The sequence below is a fragment of the Rhinopithecus bieti genome, unplaced genomic scaffold (genome assembly GCF_001698545.2).
Source record: "Rhinopithecus bieti isolate Rb0 unplaced genomic scaffold, ASM169854v2 scaffold_66918, whole genome shotgun sequence".
NCBI lineage: Eukaryota > Metazoa > Chordata > Mammalia > Primates > Cercopithecidae > Rhinopithecus > Rhinopithecus bieti.
Genome location: NW_016825404.1, coordinates 54606 through 65179, shown reverse-complemented (window position 1 = coordinate 65179; position 10574 = coordinate 54606). Strand labels below are relative to the sequence as shown.

At 39.1% G+C, this 10574-nt stretch overlaps 1 long non-coding RNA gene across 1 annotated transcript; it reads right to left on the bottom strand.

Annotated features, from left to right (window-relative positions):
- Positions 1 to 395: 395 nt before the first annotated feature.
- LOC108522653 (uncharacterized) lies at positions 396 to 8573 on the bottom strand. Its single transcript, XR_001883561.1, has 3 exons — positions 8477 to 8573; positions 7994 to 8124; positions 396 to 438 (listed from the first exon to the last, which is right to left on the bottom strand). It is a non-coding gene; the product is annotated as an uncharacterized LOC108522653 (long non-coding RNA).
- Positions 8574 to 10574: the final 2001 nt, after the last annotated feature.

Genomic DNA, 10574 nt, shown 5'->3' with positions numbered 1-10574 from the left:
AATTGATGGGTGCTGACGAGTTGATGGGTGCAGCACACCAACATGGCACAAGTATACATATGTAACAAACCTGCACGTTATGCACATGTACCCTAGAACTTAAAGTATAATAAAAAAATAAATAAATAAAATAAAAAAAACAATCCAATCATATTATTTTAGTTTTTTTAAAATGAATAATGGCCAGGTGCGGTGGCTCATGCCTGTAATTCCAGCACTTTAGGAAGCTGAGGCTGTCAGATAGATCACTTGAGGTCACGAATTCAAGACCAGCCTGGCTAACATGGTGAAACCTGGTCTCTACTAAAAATACAAAATTAGGCGGAGTGGTGGTGCGCACCTGTAATCCCAGCTACTCTGGAGGCTGAGGCAGGAGAATCGCTTAAACCCAGGAGACAGAGGCTGTAGTGAGCTGAGATAGCACTCCTGAACATTAACCTGGGCAAGAGAGCAAGATTCCGTCTCAAAAAAAAATAAAATAAAATAAAATATATATATATAAAATTGACCGTAGTCACCCTGTTGTGCTATCAAACACTAGGTTTTATTCATTGTCTCTCTCTCTCTTTCTCTCTTTCTCTCTCTCTCTCTCCAGTACTCATTAATCATCTCCACTTGTTCTCCACCTGCCTACTACCCTTCCCAGTCTCTGGTAACCATCCTTCAACTCTCTAACTCTGAGAGTTCAATTATATTTTCACTTCTGTCGCTCAAGCTGGAGTGCAGTAGCATGATCCCGGCTCACTGCAACCTCTGCCTCCCAGGTTGAAGTGATTCTTGTGTCTCAGCCTCTCGATTAGCTGGGATTACAGGCCTGTACCACCATGTCCTGCTGATTTTTGTATTTTTAGTAGAGGCAAGGTTTCACCATGTTTGCCAGGCTGGTCTCAAACTCCTAGCCTCCAGTGATGCACCTGTCTTGGCCTCCCAAAGTGTTGGGATTACAGGCATGAGCCACTGCGCTGGGCCAATTATTTTCATTTTTAGCACCCACAAATAAATGAGAACATATGAAGTTTATCTTTTTGTCTAACTTATTTCACTTAACATAATGGCCTCCAGCTCCCTCCATGTTGTTGCAAATGACAGGATCTCATTCTTTTTTATGACTGAATAGTACTTTGTTGTGTATATGTATCACACGTTTTATCCAATCATCTGTTGATGGGCATTTAGGTTGCTTCCAAATCTTGGCTATTGTGAACAGTGCTGCAACAAACAGCATGGAGGATATCTCTTCAATAAACCGATTTCTTTTCTTTTGGGCATATACTCAGCAGTGGGATCGATGGATCATATTGTAGCTCTATTTTAGTTTTGTGAGGAACCTCCAAACTTCTCCACAGTGATTGTACTGATGTACATTCCTACCAACAATGTACAAAGGTTTCCTTTTCTCCATGTTCTCACTACCATTTGTTACTGCCTGTCTTTTGGATAAAAGCCATTTTAACTGGGATGAGATGAAGTCTTACTGTAGTTTTGATTTGCATTTCACTGAGATCAATGATGTTGAGCACCTTTTCATATGCCTGCTTGCCATTTGTATGTCTTCTTTTCAAAAATGTCTATTCAAATATTTTCCCCATTTTAAAATCTGATTATTAGATTTTTTCCTATGGAGTTACTTAAGCTCCTAATGTATTCTAGTTATCTTGTCAGATGGGCAGTTTGCCAATATTTTCCCTCATTCCGTGAGTTGTTTCTTTGCTTTAGTTTTTCCTTCACTGTGTAGAAGCTTTTTAAAACTTGATATGATCCCATTTGTCCATTTTTGCTATGGTTGCCTGTGGTTGTGGGGTACTATCCAAGAATTTTTTGTCCAAGCCAGTGTTTCATAGTTTGAGGTCTTAGATTTAAGTCTTTACTTCATTTTGATTTGGATTTTGTATATGGTGAGAAATAGGGGTCTAGTTTCATTCTCCTGCATATGGATATCCAGTTTTCCCAGTACCATTTGTAGAAGAGACTTTCTTTTCCCCAGTGTATATTCTTGGCATCTTTGTTGAAAATAAGTGCACTGTATAGATGCATAGATTTATTTCTGCTTTCTCTATTCTGTTCCATTGGTCTATGTGTCTGTTTTTATGCCAGTCCCATGCTGTTTTTGTTACTATAGCTGTGTAGTATAATTTGAAGTCAGGTAATGTGATTTCTCCAGTTTTGTTCTTTTTGCTCAGGTAGCTTTGACTATTCTGGGTCTTTTGTGGTTCCGTATAAATTTTAGGATTGGTTTTTCTATTTCTGTGAAGGATGTTATTGGTATTTTGATAAGTATTGCATTAAATCTGTAGATTGGGTAGTATGTACATTTTAACAATATTGATTCTTCCAATTCATGAGCATGGACTGTCTTTAAATTTTTTGTGTGTCTTCTTCAATTTTTTTCATCAGTGTTTTATAGTTTTATTGTAGAGATTTTCATGTCTTTGGTTAATTTTAGGTTCTTAATTTTATTTTGTGGCTATTGTACATGGAATTACTTTTGATTTCTTTTCAGATTGTTCGCTCTTCGCATATAGCAGTGCCACTATTTTTGTGTGTTCATTTTGTATCCTGCAGCTTTACTGAATTTGTTTATCAGTTCAAATAGGTTTCTGGTGGAATCTTCAGGTTTTTCCATGTGTAAGATCATATTATCTGAAAACAAGGATAATTTGACTTCTTCCTTTCCAACTGGGATGTCCTTTATTTCTTTTCCTTATCTGATTGCTCTAGCTAGAACTTCCAGTGCCATATTAAATAATAGTGATGAAAGCAGGCATTCTTGTCTTGTTCCAGATCTAAGAGGAAAGGTTTAGTTTTTCCCCATTCAGTAAGATACCAGTTGTGGGTCTGTCGTAAATGGATTTTATTGTGTTGAGGTATGTTCCTTCTTTGCCTAGTTTGTTAGGGTTTTTATCATGAAGGGATGTTGAACTTTATCAAATGCTTTTGCAATATCAGTTGAAATGCTCATATGGTTTTTATCCTTCATTGTGTTGATATGATGTATCACAATGATTGGTTTATGTAGACTGAACTATACTTGGCATCTGCGAGATAAATCCCACTTGGTCATGATGAATAATCTTTTTAATGTATTGTTGAATTCAGTTTGATAGTATTTTGTTGAGGATTTTTGCATTAATATCCATCTCGCGTATTGGCCTGTAGTTTTTTTGTGTTTTTGTCTCATTTTGGTATCAGGGTAATATTGGCCTCAGAGAATGAGTCTGGCAGTATTCTGTTCTCCTCTGTTTTTCAGAATATTTTGAGTAGGATTGGTATTAATTCTTTAAATGTTTGGTATAATTCAGGGAAACTATTGGATCCTGGGATTTTCTTTACTGGGAGACTTTTCATTACAGTTTTGATCTCACTACTTGTTATTGGTCTGTTTAGGTTTTGGATTTCCTCATGGTTCAATCTTGGTAGATTGTATGAGTTTGGGAAATTCTACATTTCCTCTAGATTTTCAATTTTTCTATATTGTGTGAATTTAGGAAATTATACATTTCCTCTAGATTAGCAATTTTTTCATATAGTTGCTCATAGTAGCCACTAATGATCCTTTGAATGTCTGTAGTATCAGTTGTAATGTCTTCTTTTTCATCTTTGATTTTATTTATTTTGGTCTTCTCTCGCTTTTTTTCTTAGTTAGCCTGGCTAGCCGTTTCTCAATGTTGTTAATTTAAATTTTTTTTAATTCATTAATTTCTGCTCTTGTCTTTATTTCTTTTCTTGTACTAAATTTCTGGTTTGGTTTTCTCTTGCTTTTCTAGTTCTCTGGTCTTTTTTTTTTGTACTAACTTTTTGGTTTATTTTGTTTTACTCTTTCTTGTCTAGCTCTCTGGTCCTTATTTCTTTTCTTGTGCTAACTTTTTCATCTGGTTTGCTTCTGCTTTTCTAGTTCTTTAAGATGCACTGTTAGGTTATTTATTTGAATTTTTTCTCGTTTAATGTAGACACTTATAAATTTTTTTCTTAGTACTGCTTTTGGTGTATCCTATAGTTTTTGATATGTTATGTTTTCACTATAATTTGTTTCAAGAAATTTTTCAGTTTCCCTCTTAATTTCTTCATTGACCCACTGGTCATTCAGGAGCATATTGTTTAATTTCCATGTGTTTGCAAAGTTTCCACAATTCCTCTTGCTCTTGATTTCTAGTTTTATTCCATTGTGGTCAGAGAAGATGCTTGATGTTATTTCAATTTTTTGAACATTCTAAGATTTGTTTTGTGACCTAACATATGGTCTATCATTGAGGATAATCCATGTGCTGAGGGGAAGAATGTGTATACTGCAGCCTTTGGATGTGATGTTCTGTAAATATCTATTATATCCATTTGTTCTATAGTGCAGATTAATTCCAGTGTTTCCTCATTGATTTTTTGTCTGGAAGATCTGTCCATTGGTGAAAGTGGAGTGTTGAAGTCTCCAGCCCTCACTGTATTGAGATCTATCTTTGTCTTTAGCTCTAATAATATTTGTTTTATATATCTGGGTGCTCCAGTGTTAGGTGCATATATGTTTATTATAATTGTTATATCTTCTTACTGAATGGACCCCTTTATCATTATATAATACCCTGCTTCATCTCTTTTTATGGTTTTTATCTTCAAGTCTATTTTGTCTGAATAAGTATAGCTACTCCTGGTATTTTTTTATTTCCATTGGCATGGAATTTTTTTTCCATCCCTTTATTTTCAGCTTATGTGTGTCTTTATAAATGAAGCTTATTTCTTGTAGGCAAGACATTGAGTCTTACTTTTTTATCTATTCAGCCACTCTATGTCTTTTGATTGGAAAGTTTGGTCCATTTACATTCAATGTTATTATTGATAAGTAAGGACCTACTCCTGCCATTTTGTTATTTGTTTTCTGGTTGTTTTGTGGTCCTCTCTTCTTTCTTTCCTTCCTCCTTGTCTTTCTTTTAGTGAAGGTGATTTCCTCTGGTGGTATGAACTACTTTTTTGTTTTTTACATTTTGTGTATCTGTCGTGTGTTTTTCACTTTTAGGTCGCCATGAGACTTGCAAATACTATCTTATAACTCATTATTTTAAACTAATGACAACTTAACACTGGTTGCATAAATGAACAAATAAGTAAACAAATAGAAAACTAATAAAAGTCTGCACTTTAACTTTGTCCCCTCCTTTTAACTTTTGTTGTTTCTATTTATGTCTTACTGTACTGCCTATATTTTGAAAAGTTGTTGTAGTTATTATTTTTGATTGGTTCATAGTTTAGTCTTCCTACTTAAGAATACTTTACACATTACATTTACAGTGTTATAATATTATTTGCTTTTCTGTGTGTTATTACCAGTGAGTTTTGTACCTCCTTATGAATTATTACTGCTCATTAACATCTTTTTCTTTTAGATTGATGTACACCATTTAGCATTTCTTGTAGAACAGGTCTGGAGTTGATGAAATCCCTCAGCTTTTGTTTGTCTGAGAAGCTCTTCATTTCTCCTTCATGTTTGAAGGGTATTTTCTCTGTATAATATTCTAGGGTAAAAGTTCCTTTCCTGAAGCACTTTAAAGATGTCATGCGACTCTCCCATGGCCTGTAAGGCTTCCACTGAAAAGTCTGCTGCCAGACATATTGGAGCTCCATTGTATGTTATTTGCTTCTTTTCTCTTGCTGCTTTTAGGATACTTTCTTTATCTTTTACCTTTGGGACTTTTATTATTAAATGCCTTCAGTTAGTCTTTGAGTTCCATCTGCTTCGTGTTGTGTAACCTCCTTGTACTTGCATATCGGTATATTTCTCTAAGTTTAGAAAGTTCTCTGATATTATCCTTTTACCCCATCTCTTTCTCTACCCCCTCTTTAAGGTCAATAACTCATAGATTTGCCCTTTTAAGGTTATTTTCTAGATCTTGTAGGTGTGCTTAATACTTTTTTATTTTTTTCTTTTGTCTCCTCTGACTGTATATTTTCAAAGATCCTGTCTTCAATCTCACTAATTCATTCTTCTGCTTGACCAGTTCTGCTATTAAAGGACTCTGACATGTCCTTCAGTATGCCAGTTGCATTTTTTAGTTCCAGAATTTCTGCTTAATTCTTTGTAATTATTTCAATCTCTTTGTTACATTTATCTGATAGAATTCTGAATTCTTTCTATGTGTTATCTTGGATTTCTTTGAGTTTCCTCAACATAACTTTTTTGAATTCTCTGTCTAAAAGGTTACATATCTCTGTTTCTACAGGATCGGTCCCTGGTTCCTTATTTAGTTCATATGGTGAGGTCATGTTTTCCTGGATGGTCTTGATGCTTGTTTGTCGGTGTCTGGGCATTGAAGAGTTAGGCATTTATTGTAGTATTTGCAGTCTGGGCTTGTTTGTACCTGCCCTTCTTGGGAAGGCTTTCCAGCTATTTGAAAAGATTGGGGCCCCGAATTCAATAATGCTGTGGTTCTCGAAGATTCACAGAGTTACTGCTTGGTGATCTTGGATAAGATCTAGAAGAATTCTCTGGATTACCAGGCTTAGACTCTTGTTCTTTTCCCTTACTTTCTCCAAAACAAATAGTCTTTCTCTCTATATGGAGCCTCCTACAACTAGGGGTGGTGGAACACAGCACCCCAGTGGCCACCATCATTGGGGCTGTACTGGGTCAGACCTGAAGCCAGCACATCACTGGGACTTGCCTAAGACCTGCTGTAACCACTACCTGGCTACCCCCTAAGTTCACTCAAGTGCCTATAGTTATACAATCAGCAGGTGGCAAAGCTAACCAGAGTTTTGTCCCTTCCTTCAGGGCAGTGACTTCGCCCTGGCCCTGGATGGGTCCAGAGATGCTGTCTGGGAGCCAGAGATTGAGGTCAAAAATCTTGGAAATTTACTTGGTGTTCTAGTCCACTGTGGCTAAGCTGGCACTCAAACCACACAAGATACACCTTTCCCACTCGTCCCTCCTCTTTCCACAGGCCAAGGAGCCTCTCCATGTGGCCACCACCATCATTGACCCACAGGGGTTCTGCCAGGCCACCACCAGTGTTCACTTAAAGCCCAGGAGCTCTTCAGTCAGCTTGTGATTAATGCTATCAGGCCCGAGACTCACTGTTCAGGGCAGTGGGCACCCCCTCTGGCCCCACAGGTTTATAAATGCTAACCAAGAGCTTAGGTCTAGATTTGGGAACCACAGGGGCCTGCTTGGTGCTGTACCCCACTGTAGCTAAGCTAGTGCCTAAGGTCCCATACAGAGTCCCCTTTATTTTTCCCTCTGCTTTTCTCAAACAGAAGGAGTCTTTCACCATAGCCACCACAGCTGTGAATGTGCTGGATCACACCTGAAGCCAGCAAGTCTCAGACTCCAAGGCCCATGGCATATTACCTGGGTGTTGCTTTGGTCATTCAGGGCCCAGGGGCTCTTTAGTCATCAGGTGATGAATCCTGCTAGGTGTCTGCTATGACAGGGCAGCAGAGTTCAATGTAAAGATCCCCATTGCTGCCTTCTCCCTCTCCCAAGAACATAGATTTCTCCATGCCACCTACCCATTGCCAGGAGGTGGGGGAGAAGTGGCACAGGCACTCCCTTAGCCACCCCATCTGGTGTCTCAGTAAGTCATGTGCCCCCCAAATCCACTGGCTCTGAGCCCAGCTCAACACTAGGAATTGCCTAGGAATCGCAGTCCTTGTGGCCTAGACTGCCCCTCAAGTTCACTTAGGGCTCCAGAGCACTCCACCTCCCAGTGGCAAGTCTTGCTGAAACTCAAGCTCCAACTACCAGAGCAGGAAATTCCCTTCTGTCTAGGGCTGGTCCAAATGCTCCCTCCATGAGCGGGCGTTGGCTAAGTTCAACCTGGTTCTGCTTTCTGCTGTGACAGAGCAGCACTGAGTTCACTACAAAGCCCCACATTTGCTGCACTCTCCCTCTCTGTGCAGCACTGGTAGGGGGTTGCGGAGGGAGCATCAGCACTTCAAGATAATCTTTCCTGACCTCTTCAATGTCTCTGTCAGTAATGTGAAGTTAAAACCAGGTACTGTAATTGCTCACCTGATTTTTGGTTCTTATGATAGTGATTTTTGTGTGTAGTTAGTTAATTTGATGTTCCTGCAGTGGGGTCCGAGTAGGCTTCCATTAGGCTATCTTGCTCCACCTCTTCTGAAATCTATTTTCATGCAAATCTAGTGATCAATAAACATCTGATGAGTTGTATAAAGTAACGGTCAATTCTACCTTCTGAAATATTAATGACTCGTCCAAGAAAACTTACTAACTCAGAGGAACTTTGAGAAACTATAAAACATGGGACCTTGGTAGTAGTCTTACTTATAAAACCTACAGGGGCTTTTGGGGGAGATGAAGATCAATAGCCATGTAGGAATATTCAACATCAACTTTGAACTTCTGGATATGGAAGAGAAATACAATTAAGATTAAAATAAAACATATATTTAAAAACCCCTAGGGACATCGTTTCCTCTCATAACACAGAAACAGATTATTTTATTAGGCAAATCTGTATTAATTATCTACCTGGATTTCAGGAAGGCATTTCTCAAAGTTTCTTATGGTGACATAGTGGACAAGAGAGAGAGAGGTGGACTAGATTACAGTGCAGCTCCATGGACCCCTAAGTGTTTAAAGAAGAAAGAAAAACTTAAGCGCATGTCAGCAATCCTGTATTTAACACAAATTTTCAGTCAGTAAGTTATGTGAAAATATAAGAAACATTTACCTTATCAAGTTTTTGTTTGTTTATTCGTTTCTGTTGTTAGAGACAGTCTTGCTCTGTTGCCCAGGCTGGAGTGCAGTCGTGGCTCACTGCAGCCTCGAACTCCTGGGCTCAAGCGATCCTCCCACCTCAGCCTCTTGAGTAGCTAGGGCTACTGTGCCTGGCTAGTACTTAACTGGATAGTACATGCCACTGTGCCTGGTTAGTTTTTAATTCTTTTTTTTTTTTTTTTTTTTTTTAGAAACAGGGCTTTGCTATGTTGCTCAGGCTGATATTGAACTCATGGCCTCATGTGATCCAACTGCCTCAGCCTTCCAAAAGCACTGGGATTGCAGGTAAGATCCTGGCCCTTATCAAGTTTTATATGATAAATTTGCTCATGTCAATATATTGAGGAACAGAATTTATATTCAGAAGGACCCTGAAAAGTATATTAATGGGTCAAAATTAAAAAGATGAAGATTTTTGTTTCGTGTGTGTGTTTGAGACAAAATCTCATTCTGTTTCCCAAGCTGGAATGTGGTGGTGTGATCCTGGCTTGCCACAGCATCAACCACCTGGGCTCAAGTGATCCTCCTGCCTCAGCCTCCTGAGTAGGTAGGACTACAAGCATTCACCACTATGCCCAGTTCAGTTTTTAATTTTTTTGTAGAAACGCTGTCTCACTGTGTTGCCCAGGCTGGTCTTGAACTCCTGGCCTCAATTGATCCTCCTGCCTCAGCCTCTCAAAGTGATGGGTTACAGACATGAGCAACCATACCAGACCAAGATTAAGATTTAAAGGAAGAGCATGACACTTCCCTGCCAGTCCTGATGTTTTTCAAAATCTGTGCACTTTCTGAGCTTTGAAATAAGTGGACAAATGGTAAAGGGAAACACCAACAGGTTCTCTCAATGCAATGAGGTAGGCTAGAATCTCTATATGGGGCAGTGGCCAGTGTAAAACTAAGAAGTGGCAGAGGATGCTGAAGCTGAGAGTATATGCTTGAGAGCATATGTGGACTGTGGTTTGGCAAGTGGGGGGCATTGCATTAATACTCTAAGGGATGCCATGTTCTGTAAGGGTAAAAAGAAGTTTAAAATCATGACGTCCAAAAGATGAAGTGGGTTCAGACTCAAAGGAAACCTTTTGCTATCACTCAGAATTCTCTTAGTTGGGGCAAAGCAGTGGGAGTTTATTAGGAAAAGGTACAGTCTGCCTAGTAGTGTCCAGGTGGACTGCCTGAGATGAGTGGGCTGATTTGATGGAGGAACAGCACAATCTCCAGCAGTGGAAGCTGGCAAAAGTGATGGAGAATCAATCTAATTAGATAAATGAATCTCAGTATTAACAACGAAAGGGAATTACTTTCTGGAAACAAAGGTAAAATTTTCACAATCAGGATCGTGTGGGTAGATGGGGAGTCAATAAATAAGATGCTCAGAGCCTACTTTGAGATGTCAGATGCCAGGCTGGGCAAATCAACATTCAAAATAACCAACCTATTTGATGGAGTGGGGTTCCAAGGACCATAATCCAGCTCTGGTCTGGATCATATTAGACACTGAAATTATTTTAAAATTTCAATACAGCTGGTTGGGCGTGGTGGCTCACACCTGTAATCTCAGCACTTTGGGAGGCCAAGGCGGGCGGATCATCACGAGGTCAGGAGATCGAGACCATCCTGGCTAACAAGGTGAAACTCTGTCTCTACTAAAAAAAAATACAAAAAAATTGGCTAGGTGTGGTGGCAGGCGCCTGTAGTCCCAGCTACTCGGGAGGCTGAGGCAGGAGAACGGCGTGAAACCCAGGAGGCAGAGCTTGCAGTGAGCCGAGATTGTGCCACTGCACTCCAGCCTGGGTGACACAGAGAAGACTCTGCCTCAAAAAAAAAAAAAAAAAAAAAAAAAAAAAAAAAA